This window comes from Leuciscus leuciscus (genome assembly GCF_965113295.1).
Source record: "Leuciscus leuciscus genome assembly, chromosome: 10".
In the NCBI taxonomy this organism is placed as follows: domain Eukaryota; kingdom Metazoa; phylum Chordata; class Actinopteri; order Cypriniformes; family Leuciscidae; genus Leuciscus; species Leuciscus leuciscus.
Window position 1 is genome coordinate 19,545,117 of NC_138734.1, and position 12,495 is coordinate 19,557,611.

At 45.6% G+C, this 12,495-nt stretch overlaps 2 long non-coding RNA genes across 2 annotated transcripts in view; one reads left to right on the plus strand and one right to left on the minus strand.

The window, feature by feature from the left end:
• The window catches only part of LOC309508618, a 39,853-nt gene extending 36,086 nt beyond the window's left edge, over positions 1-3,767 (plus strand). Inside the window, exon 2 of the long non-coding RNA XR_014209609.1 lies at positions 2,298-3,767. This is a non-coding gene — a long non-coding RNA (uncharacterized lncRNA). The remainder of the gene's footprint in view (positions 1-2,297) is intronic.
• Positions 1-12,495, minus strand: part of LOC309508671 — a 342,418-nt gene that overhangs the window by 18,102 nt on the left and 311,821 nt on the right. The window lies entirely within an intron of this gene.

Here is a 12,495-nt window from a genome sequence, read left to right on the forward strand (position 1 = left end):
AAATTGATCGTAGAGACCATTGGTGGTAATTGTTCTATAATCAATTTAAGGTTACAATGCTTTGGGGAAACACAGCCCTGATCAGTGGCCGATTGCTTGGAGTCAGAGATATAGAATACGAGCCATTGCCTTCTCAATATTTATTACTTTAGCTTCTGATACAGGACATGTTCATTCTCTTTTATAGAGTATTTGTTCGTTACCACAGAAAACCGCTTGCGTGTCCATGTTGAACGTGTTTCTTATATGTAAAAACGTACTCGGTTACTAACATAACCTCGGTTCTCTCTAGAGAGGGAACGAGTACTGCGTAATATCTTACGCTATGGGGAAATCTCTTTTCCGCGAGATACTGAAGCCAAAAATTATCCTTCATTTTGGAATAATGTAAAACGCGTTGCGGCAGCATGCAGCAATAGGCGAAACAGCTCGCGCGCCTATTAGCTGCTCTGCGGCAACTGCAGCAGCCTATCGAAAGGCCCCGTCATGACGTCAGCTCCACTGAGGGCGCTTCGCGCCCACTGCGTCACGTCCCGCCGAAACGGGCATGGCCTTGGGCTATAAATGTAGCTCGAGAGACTGGTATAGCTGGTTTTTATCGCCGGAGCGAACCAGAGCGTGTTGCAGGCACGGCAAGATACGCAGTACTCGTTCCCTCTCTAGAGAGAACCGAGGTTACGTTAGTAACCGAGTACGTTCTCTTACGAGAGGTTCTCTCGTACTGCGTAATATCTTATGCTATGGGGAACACAGTGTAAAACGCCGTGCGTGCTGAGATCCAGTACCAAAGTCCCAAGGGCAGGTGCCCGGGGCCCATATAGCACATGATCATCATGGGACTCACAGAGAGTCCAGGAAGAGGGGCTAGAATAGCATCATTCCTATAATAAATAGCATCCTATAAGGAGCAATTATATCAATAGTGTTTCACACACAGCCAGGGCCAAAACTCGGCCTAGTCTGGTGAATATAATGGGTCTTACACACTGCCCATAGAGCTGCACGATCGATCAGCGAGCGCTGCTCAAGCAGTTTTAGTATTCTGGGCCGAAAACATCGGGGCAGACAATACCGATTTAACAGACCGAAAGCAGCTTAGCCTGTAAAGCGGGAACCTCTAGGTTATAAAACCTTATAAATGTAGACGGGGAGGCCCAGCCTGCCGCCATACATATATCTTGTAAGGCAATCCCACTAGACCAAGCCCACGATGAGGCCATGCGTCTTGTGGAGTGCGCTCTAACACCTAACGGGCACTGCAGGCCCTTAGAGGCGTAAGCCAGCGCTATAGCATCGACTATCCATCTGGATAGGCTCTGTTTCGACACGGCTAGTCCCTTAGAACGTCCGTAGAACGAGACAAAGAGCTGCTCTGTCTGTCTGAAGACAGATGAGCGAGACACATAAGCCCTTAATGCCCTGACCGGGCAAAGGAGGCTGGCGTCCTTCTCCTCGTTAGAGACCGGCAGGGCTGACAGGGAAATCACCTGAGACCTGAACGGTGTGTTGAGGGATTTAGGAACGTACCCGTGCCTCGGTTTGAGTATGACTTTCGAGTCATTTGGCCCAAACTCCATACATGTCGCGCTCACTGAGAGCGCTTGCAAGTCCCCAATACACTTCACTGAAGCGAGAGCCAGAAGAAATACTGTCTTGAAAGACAAGTGTTTGATATCCACTGATTGGATCGGCTCGAATGGGGCACCTTTCATGGCCTCCAAGACCGTGGAAAGGTCCCATATGTGGAACTGAGGGAGGTCTGGGAGGGTTTAGCCTCTTAGCTCCTCTAAGGAAGCGAATGACCAGATCGTTCCTTCCAAGTGACTGGCCAAGCGTTGGTTTAGTAAACGCTGCTATAGCCGCCACGTAAACTTTGAGCGTGGATGGGGTCCTGCCCTTGTCCAGTAGCTCTTGTAGGAAGGAAAGAACCTCCGTCACCCCACAATCTGGGGGTGATATGCCACGGGCTGTGCACCAGCCAGAGAACACAGACCATTTCGAGGAATAGAGCCGTCTCATAGAGGGGGCTCTAGCCTGCGTGATCGTGTTTAGCACTCCCTCCGGGAGGCTAGTGGGTACCCGTTGATGGCCCACACATGTAGGGACCAAAGCTCCGGGCGAGGATGCCAGATCGAGCCCCTGGCTTGAGAGAGGAGGTCCCTCCTCACCGGTATCGGCCATGGGGCAGTGCTTGTCAGCTGCATCAGAACTGGGAACCAGGCCTGGTTCTTCCAGAACGGAGCTACTAGTAGCACTGAGCATCCGTTTTCCCTGATCCGCTCTAATACCTGAGGTAGGAGCGCGATAGGGATGGGACGATTACCGGTTTCACTATAAACCACGATAAAATGTACTGACGGTTAGTAATATCGTTTAAAATTTAATTATCATTAAAACCGTGTTTGATTATCGCGATTTTAGATCCTGTTCAGCCAGCAACAGTCTGACGCAGGCGCAGCGCGCAATGTTGTTGTTGTTTTTTTATTCAAGAAGGAATGAAGGCAGTGACCGTGCTCGGGAGATTTTTCAGCCTTTTAAGAGAACCAATTCTGAGGTGTGGTCATATTTTGGCTTTAACAAAAGCCCTGATGGAAACTTAATCGAGGATGGCCACCCTGTCAGCAGAACATGCACAAGAAAAAGTCGCTGCAATAGAAACACTTCAAATCTGCCGAGTCGTCTTGTGTGACCATCACCGACTGTTGTATAGCGAACGCAAGGCAAGTTAACTTTGACCTCAATACCAAACTACGTCTGGGAAATAATTGGGCATAAAATGTTGTTTTAAGTTGAACTATTTTATATCAATCACTTGAAATAAACGTGAAGCTCCCGCAAAGAAAAGTTTGCAGCAAGTGGCTTAGCCAAAGACGAACGAACAAGTTCAAACAAGACTATTAAGAGTGACATTTAAGGGACACTAATTTATATTCATTATACACTTATAACACCGATTTTTTTTTTTTACCACATAATTACGGGGACATTGAATTGAGATTAATGTTTTAAATCTTACCTGTTTATAAATCCATTATGTTCAGCGTACAAAACAATCGTTCAGACAAGATGATCACAACAATATTATCAAACTCTGTAAACAAATCAACTCTGATTTAATTTTCAATACAATTAAAAACGGAGACGCAAGACGGCAAGTTGTATTTGAATGAAACGAGAGAGCGCGTCCATTGTGATACATGGTGTAACGTCTGTCAGAGAGTTTGAAGTCTGCCCAGATGAAGAATACAAGACAGTGCAAATGAACTGGTAGTTCCACAAGACTTTTATAGATGTTTTCTCTCAGTTAAGCACACTCTTCACATACATGTCGAAGAGCGAATGTTAAAAGGGAAAAGAAAACACTTTAAAACACGCTACAAATCAAAGATGAAGTAAACACATTATAATAAAACAACGGTTAGCAGTAGAGCGGTCATCTTCCTCTTTGCGCGAGCAATCTCACTCTCACTGTGCGTGCGCGCTCACATAAAAACAGCATGCATACAATAACGTACGCCTTAGAAGTTATCTTAAAGGCACATCCACATTCATATCATGAACACTACTTAACACTAGGCGGCCGTTACAATGGATGTGCGCGGTGTTATAATGCGTTGCTATTGACGACCGTCATTATAAGGAAGGAAATGCCACATTATAGAATCTTGCTTTAAAAAGTGCATAGAGCTGCTTGTTTTATTTGTTGTTTGTTGATTTTCAAATATAAAACTTGTTGAAATGTCTTCAGTGTGATCATCAACTCTTTTTGAACACTTTCATCTCGTTTTAACAAAACCGTGATAATATTGATAATCGCGATAATTTTGGTCACTATAATCGTGATATAAAATTTTCATACCGTCCCATCCCTAGAGCGCGACGGGGGGAAAAGCATAGAGCGGGCAGCGGGGCCAGACGTGGGCCAGCGCGTCCATGCTCTTGGAGAAAAACTTCGGACAGTGAGCGTTTTCTTGAGACGCAAACAGGTCTACTTCCGCTCTGCCGAATGTCTCCCACAGCAGCTGGACTGTCTGTGGGTGTAAGGACCATTCTCCTGCTGGAACATTGTTCCTGGACAGTCTGTCTGGTCCCACGTTCAGGTGGCCAGGCACGTGCGCTGCTCCAGCGAGCGCAAATTGCGCTGAGCCCAGACCAGGAGGCGTTCCGTCAGCCTGTAAAGGTTTCGGGACCTGATACCTCCCTGGCGATTTATATAGGCCACCACCGACATGTTGTCCGAACGGACCAAGACGTGGTGTCCTGCTATCTGGGGACAAAAGCGCCTCAGCGCGTTGTCGACTGCTATCATTTCCAAGCAGTTTATGTGTAGAAGCTTTTCCCGTTTTGACCACTGGCCAAAGAACGGTCTGCCCTCGAGCAGCACTCCCCATCCCGAGGTGGAGGCGTCCGTGGACACCACCTTCACACTCGAGGAAGTCCCCAGGCTTACACCTGACTGGTACCAGTCGATCGCTTTCCAAGGTTTCAGGGCTGAGATGCATTTCTGATTGACCTTGAGGCGAAAAAGACCGGAGGTCCACGCTCGGCGCGGCACTCGCGCTTTAAACCAGAACTGCAGTGGGCGCATGCGAAGCAGACCCAGCTGGAGTACTGATGATGCTGAGGCCATGAGACCCAGCATCCTTTGAAACTTTCTGAGCGGGACTATAGCGCCGCAGCGGAAGGTTTCCGTCATGCGCTGAATGTCAGTGTGCGCTGTGGCGATAGCTGAGCTGTCATAGACAGCGAGTCTAGTTCTGTGCCCAGAAAAGATATTCTCTGACTGGGAGACAGTGAACTTTTCGCCCAATTGACTTTGAGACCCAAGTTCTCGAGATGTACGAGTAACATGGTCCTGTGTTCTATGAGCTCTGAGCGAGTCTGAGCTAGAACCAGCCAATCGTCCAAATAGTTCAAAACTCGCATTCCCCAAAGTTTCAGGGGAGCGAGGGCCGCGTCCATGCACATCGTGAATGTACGAGGTGCTAGGGACAGGCCAAACGGTAGGACTGTGTATTGATATGCCTGGCCCTCGAAGGCGAATCTCAAAAATCGCCTGTGACGTGACGCTATTTGTATTTGAAAATACGCATCCTTCAGATCTATTGACACAAACCAGTCCCCTTGGCGAAATTGCGAGAGGATTTTCCTGGTCGTGAGCATTTTGAACCGGCGCTTTGCAAGCGCTTTGTTCAGCTGTCTTAGATCTAGAATGGGTCTGAGACCCCCGTCTTTCTTCGGTACCAGAAAATATCTGCTGTACAAACCCCCTTCGCTCTGAGCTTGAGATAAAGGCTCTATGGCCCCTTTGCTCAACAGTTTCGCAATCTCGGCTCGAAGTAGATGTGCTACTTCCTTTTCCACCGTGGTTTCGATTTGCGTCGAGCAAACTGTAGCGAATAGCCTCTTTCTATAATGTTCAGCACCCATTCTGATACCCCGGGGAGCTTTGCCCATGCATTCGCACGAATAGCTAGGGGTTGAATGAGATCTGGGCACTGGCCGCGATATAGTGGCGGCCGTAGAGCTTCGGTATGCTGTAACATAGACGCCGCATCTGCAGCGTTTGAGGCGGGGGGCGCGCTGATCGCAGCGGGCAGCCTGTCCGCGCTCGACTCTCCTTGGGCGGATAGCTGAGGGAGAACGAGCGGGGGGGACCCCGTGGGGCTTGTCATGTCTGTGAGTGAGTGTGGACGTATAACCACGGGCACATTTACTGCACTGAAAACACCGTCGGCCTGAGCTGAAAACGTGTTGGTTTCGTTTTTACAGAAACCGAAAGACATGCAGTGTGTAGTGTTTGTGGGCACTGGGTCGTGGGCACGTTCACTACATTTAATGCACAACTGACATGAGTCGATTTTATGTGCGTGAGCCCTGTGGGGCGGGCTGTGTCTGTGTGTAGGAATGGGCACTGGGCAGAGGGCATTTTTACTACACTCATAACACCATCGGCCGTGGCCGGAATACCAGAAAAAACACTCTTTGAGAGATTCATCTGGGTCGCCGTAAAAACGGTGTTTGTGTGCAGGCAAGCGGGCCGTGGTACCGGCTTGTTTACTGCATAATACACTGGAACAGTCACATTTTCTGGAACTGAACGAGCGAGAAGTTTTGGTGGAAGTCTGGCCGCAGCAAGACTTGAACACCCTCGTTTTCCTAGGTGGGCTAGGAAGACTTTGAGGCCTCGGGCTTTATTTCAACCTTCTGCCGGGGCCCACGTGGGGGGCGGCGGCCGGCAGAGCGAGAGTGCGGTCTCGAGTCTCGGGTCTGTCGAAGCTGTGAAGCGGCGGCGGTGGGCGGAGGCTGCGAGCTTCGAGCAGACGGCTGTTTAGAGCGGCCTGTTGCAGAGCTAGCGCGCTTCGGCAGGAAATGCTTCATGGCTTGCGACGTTTTCTGCACCTCAGCGAATCTGTCCGCGAAATCTTTGACGGAAGATCCAAAGAGAGATGGGGGCGTCGAGGAACGCAGCGCGCTCCGAGTCTGGCATCTCAGAGAGCGTCAACCATAAGTGTCTCTCATCAACGGTGAGAGAGGCCATGTTCCGCCCTATGGCTTGTGCAGCGGATTTAGTGGTGCGGAGTGCAAGATCCGTAGCGCTTCTTAAATCCGGCACGCTGATAGCTTCCGGCCCGTCCTCATCCAGCTTTCGGAGAAGGTTGGCTTGGAAGATCTGCAATGTAGCCATTGTGTGCAACGCAGATGCAGCCTGTCCAGCGGCGGTGTAAGCGCGGCTGTGCATGGCTGAAGTAGTGCGGCAGGCTTTAGACGGAAGCGCTGTCTTTGCACGCCGTCCAGCAGAGGGCGGGCAAAGATGGGCAGCTACCGCTTCTTCCACCAGAGGAAGAGAATGGTATCCTCTGTTTTTAGCATCGTCCACCACGGAGAATGCTGCTGAGGCAGAGGTACGCACCCTGGCTGAGAAGGGGGCACACCAGGATTTCGCGAGTTCTTCATGAAGCTCAGGAAGAAACGGTGCGGGTCTAGAAGGTGGCGAAACGCGGTCTCCTAGCAGGAAACAACAGTAAAAAATTACAGTAAAATAATGTATTTAATTTTACAGTATGCTTAACAGTACTGTATTTAGTGTTACAGTAATTTTACTGTTGAATGAAATACAGCAACTACGGTATTTTTATTTTTATTTTATTTTTAAACATGCTGTTGTTAAGCCTGTACTTAAAAAAACTAATCTGGATCCGCTACAACCGAAAAACTATAGACCAATTTCGAAGTTTCCTTTCATGTCAAAAATTCTAGAAAAAGTTGTAGCAGAAAAACTCACCCTTTTTCTAGAGAAACACGAGTTATTTGACAGATTTCAGTCTGGTTTTCGCAAAAAACATTCCACAGAAACGGCGTTACTTAAGGTTTCAAGCGATATTATGATGTTAGCTGACTCTAAAAAATATACAGTGCTGGTCTTATTGGACCTCTCATCAGCTTTTGACACAATTGATCATAATATTATGATTAATAGACTTCGTGATCTGGGTTGGTATGTCGGGATCAGTTTTAAAATGGTTTTCATCCTACCTGTCTGGTAGAAGTTTTAGTGTTAATGTTAATCAGATTATGTCTGAAACTGCAGAGTTGTCGTGTGGGGTACCTCAGGGTTCTGTCTTGGGTCCTATCTTGTTCCTCTTGTATATATTTCCTCTCGGTCAGGTTATTAGTCAGTTTAGCGACATATCTTACCACCTGTATGCGGATGATATCCAACTGTATTGCTCCTTTAAGGAAACTGAGTTGTTTAAATTGTCTTTAATTAACTGTCTGACTAGTATTAAACAGTGGTTATGTGAGAACTTTTTGCTTCTGAATTCTGACAAAACAGATACACTTATCATCGCCCCTGAAAGTAAAATCCCAAAGATAATACAATATATTGGTGACTTAGGCCCGTCTGTCCAACCGAGCCTCAGGAGCTTAGGTGTTGTCTTCGAGTCAGCTATGTCCTTGGAGCTTCATTCTAAACAATTAGTTAGAAACTGCTTTTTTCAACTGAGGAATATTTCAAAATTAAGATAATTTGTGACTAAAGGTGAGTTAGAGATGATTATTCATGCGTTCATCTCCTCCCGTTTAGACTACTGTAACAGTCTTTTTACGTGTTTGAGTAAAAAGGAGCTTCATCGTCTCCAGGCTGTTCAGAACTCTGCTGCAAGGCTTTTAACCTACGTTAAGAAAAGAGAACACATCACACCTGTTTTAGCATCACTTCACTGGTTACCAGTCCAGTATAGAATTCATTTTAAAATCCTGGTTCTTACCTTTAGAGCCTTGCATGGCCAAGTCCCTATCTACATCACTGACCTGATACAGCTTCACACTCCTACCCGGAGTCTCAGGTCTTTAGACCAGATGCTATTAGTTGTTCCTCGCACTCATTTTAAAACTAGAGGGGACCAGTCATTCCAGGCAGTCGCTCCCAGGCTGTGGAATGCTTTGCCTCTTGTTCTACGTTGCGCGAACTCAGTTGATTCTTTTAAAAAACAACTGAAGACTTTGCTCTTCAAGCAGGCTTTTTATTAATCGAGGGTTTTTTATGGTTGTTTGTTGTGTTTGCTGTTTGTATCTTGTGGAATGTATTTAAATTGTTCTTGTATTACATTTTACTGTGAAGCACTTTGTGATGTCTATCTGTGAAAAGTGCTATATAAATAAATTTTACTTGCTTACTTACTGGATAATTGTTGCCAGTAAGTTGCTGTTAATTTGACAATAAATTTGTTACAGTGTATATTATATATATATATATATATATATATATATATATATATATATATATATATATTGTTATGGAATATGCACATTTTTCTATTATAAATATGCCTTTTTGTGTATGAAGCAATTATTTACTGGAGTCAACCATAATGGTAACCTTATATAATGGAAGTGTTTTTATAAAGCAAGACACCAGAAGTTGTTGTTGTAAAATAATTTATTGAGAAAATGTTTTATAAAGAAAAACACTGCAATTGTTTTTGTAAAATCATTTATTGAGAAAATGGTTTATAAAGAAAAACATACCACACTGAATGTTGTAAGCATTTATTAAGCATATGGCAGAGTAGAGAGAAATTGAAAATGTATTAGAAAGAGCTTTGCCAAAGAAAGAAGAAAAATACAAGCAATACCGTCTACGTGTTGCAGACGAGACACAGAATGCGTTGAAGAAAAGGTCCAGAAGGAGGACGAAGAGGCAAAGGCTTTAATGACCAAGTCCTAGGAGGTTTCCAGGAGGGGATTACCAATGAACAAGTTTTAGGGAGTTTCCAGGAGGGAATTTCGGAAGATGTCAAAAAGTTGATGGACTTTAAAAGGACTGGAATGACATGTCCAGTCAGACGCTGATTCACCAAGGATGGCCTCTCTGGTGTTAGATGCCTTGCCATTGTGCCTCATGAAGTTAAAAGCTTGTAAATTATTTGGTTTTGATTTACTTTTATTTTAATTTTATATATAAGTACCTTTTATGTAAACTAGTTAACCTGTATTTAATAAAAAATATATATATATATATATATATATATATATATATATATATATATATATATATAATTGAAATTAAGAAGCTTGCCTGCCATAAGTCTCTGTTTATCAAAAGATTGAGCTGAACTAACCACGGAGAACTCATTCCCCGTTTTCATTCTCTCCAACAGACATTATGGACGCTTCAGGCCACCATGAAACGCCACGTCTCTGAACCCCCGTCTCCAGCGCTCCTCTGTTTTATAATTTCATCGTTCTGTGGACATTATCCGGCTATAATAAAAACACATCCTGAAAAAACATTCGCCTCCTTGTCACACAAGCAGATTGCAGTCATAAACACACACTCCGGAAGCACACATTTCTGACACAATAACCCCCATATAGACTACTCACATTCAATGCTGTGGAAAATAACCATCATGACAGAAATTCTAATTACTATGTGCTTGTTTATAAGGAAGTTTGGGAATTATTAACTATTTTCTGTGTCCAATACGCTGTCACGTCACGTGACAAAAGAACAAAAGACTCTTTCGAAAGTCGAAAGGTTGAACGTCAGAACGTAGGCTCACTATTGGCCGACGCTGGTCGTGTGTGATGCGTGTGATGTTGGCCACTAAATGGTTGTCTGTTTATAAAAGCAACCAAGAAAAAAAAGAAAAAAAAAAAGATCTTAGTAGCTATAGCCTACACTGTAAAATAATTTTTGCTGCATTAAATTAAGGCCGTATAGTCATTTCAACTGTTAAATCTTGAGTAATGATGAATTGCTTTGACTTGCGAAAGTGAAAACTGATAAACTTATGTTAATGTAAAAATATTTTGCCATGAGTTATTGATCACATTTTTCCCGAGTGTAGTTCATTGTAATGACATTGTGTTTTCCTCTTTTGTGCACTTTTACATAATACACCAACACATGTCTCTGTTCCCAAGAAAGTGGTGGCTGAAATATGTGCAGTAAGTGGACATTTTCTAACTTTCCAAAGGAAAGAAAGTATAAGACTTTGTAATGTCCATTTGTTTCCATTGCACTGGACAGTGAATAAACCCTCTCAGATAACTGTCATATGGAGGAACTAGCCTACCTGCAAGTGCATAAATAACTTTACTTAATTTATACTTGTATGCTTTATGGCTGCAATATAAGTTGCAGGATTCCACATCTACAGAAAGGCCTACAGAAGAGTCTGCACAGACAGAGGAGACATAGGCCTACAGGTGGGCAGTGTATAGCCAACTTTTCCTTTTTATTTGTTGCATGAGGCATCCCAGCTAGCAGGGAACGTTCTTAGAACTTTGGCTAACATTCCCTACAAGTTTGGTTAATGTTCTGAAGAAAACATTTGAATGTAATGTTTAACGAATATTTTAAGGATGTTTTCTCATTTTAAAAAATGTTCCTATAACGTTAAATGTAAACTAAGATATAACATTTTAACTGCAACATTCAAAGGATGTTGTGGGAATGTTTCTGAGGTAACAAGTTGTACAATGATCTCAATAAAACATTGTCCCAATGTTTCATGATAACAAAAGAAGAACATTCTCTCTGTCACATTAGGAAAATATTTTGAGGATATCATTGAGAGATGAGATGTTGAATGTTCTTTATAAAACGTTCCCTTTCGTGGTCACTCCGAGTTACGTCGGATGACGACGATTGGGGTTTCGCTTAGAAGCCTATCACCTTCGAGTATATAAAACGAGCCAATGGCAATGAAATGCCATGGGTCTGCGGAATTTGCATAGCGTAACTCCGCCCGCCGCAGGGGGTATATAAGGAAGTACGCTGGCACAATGCAGATATGTTTTCGCTTCGGAGCCGAGAACTTCTCCACTCCTGCAAGCCAAATATTCTGAGTTAGTCTTCTCTTACCTTCGAGACGAGCGAACTCTCCGGTGTTGGTGTGACGGCGTTTTCAGCGAGTGCTCACTACCCTGCTGATCTTGTCAGTGATCTGACAGATAGTGTGTTTCTCCCTGTTCGCTTCAGCATCCGCGGAGTTTTTCCTCTCACAAAAAGAGCATTGCACGTGGCACGTCTTTTTAAAGATGCCTCGCCCGTGCACTTCTGGTTGCGGTGGCGAGATATTTTTCTCTGATGGGCACGATCGCTGCTTAACGTGTTTGGGCGTTGATCACGCTAAAGCAGCGTTCGTGGATGACTCATGTTCTCATTGCGGGAACATGACCATCTCTATGCTGCGGTCGAGACTCAATGAGCTCACTAGAGCGAGAGTCCCCCTACCCACACCCCGATCTACTGGTCCCGAGAGGGCTAGTACTTCGGCTGGTGGCCGGGGTGACCTGAGGGTGACTGTGTGGGACATACCGCCGACACGTCCATGGTCCACACACCCCTCTCCAGCATCAGCACCCGCGAGTGTTCAAACTGAGACCGCTGGTCCCTCTTCGGAGCCCCAGCGCGTCTCGTTTGGAGCTCCAGAGGAAGATACTATGTCCATCGCTGCATCACAAGGTGGGCGCGAGTCCTCGGGAAGTGAGGATTCGGCTGTGTTGCCGCCCTCGGGCGTGCCAGCATTGCCCGAGTCTGATCCCGAGCTGACCGCCATGCTTTCCCGGGCAGCCGCGGCCATTGGTATTGAGTGGTCCCCGCCACCTGATCCAGTGCGCTCGCGGCTGGATGATTGGTTTTTGGGAGCGGCCGCTGACACCCGTCGCCGCCCAACCCCAATACCATTCTTCCCGGAAGTGCATGAGGAAGTCACGCGGTCCTGGAAGGCTCCCATGTCTTCCCGTGATCGTTCGACGGCTTTCTCCGCCTTTCCTCCCCTCGATAGAGCTGATGCTTGTGGGTACACTGGGATTCCCACGGTTGAACGTTCTGTCGCGATGCAGCTGTGTCCGACAAGCGCTTCATCACGTGGTGATCCTAAGCACCCGTCCAAAGCCTGTAGATTCTCGTCTACCATGGTGGCGAAATCTTACAGAGCGGCGGGACAGGCAGCTGCCTCTTTGCATGCCATGGCCATC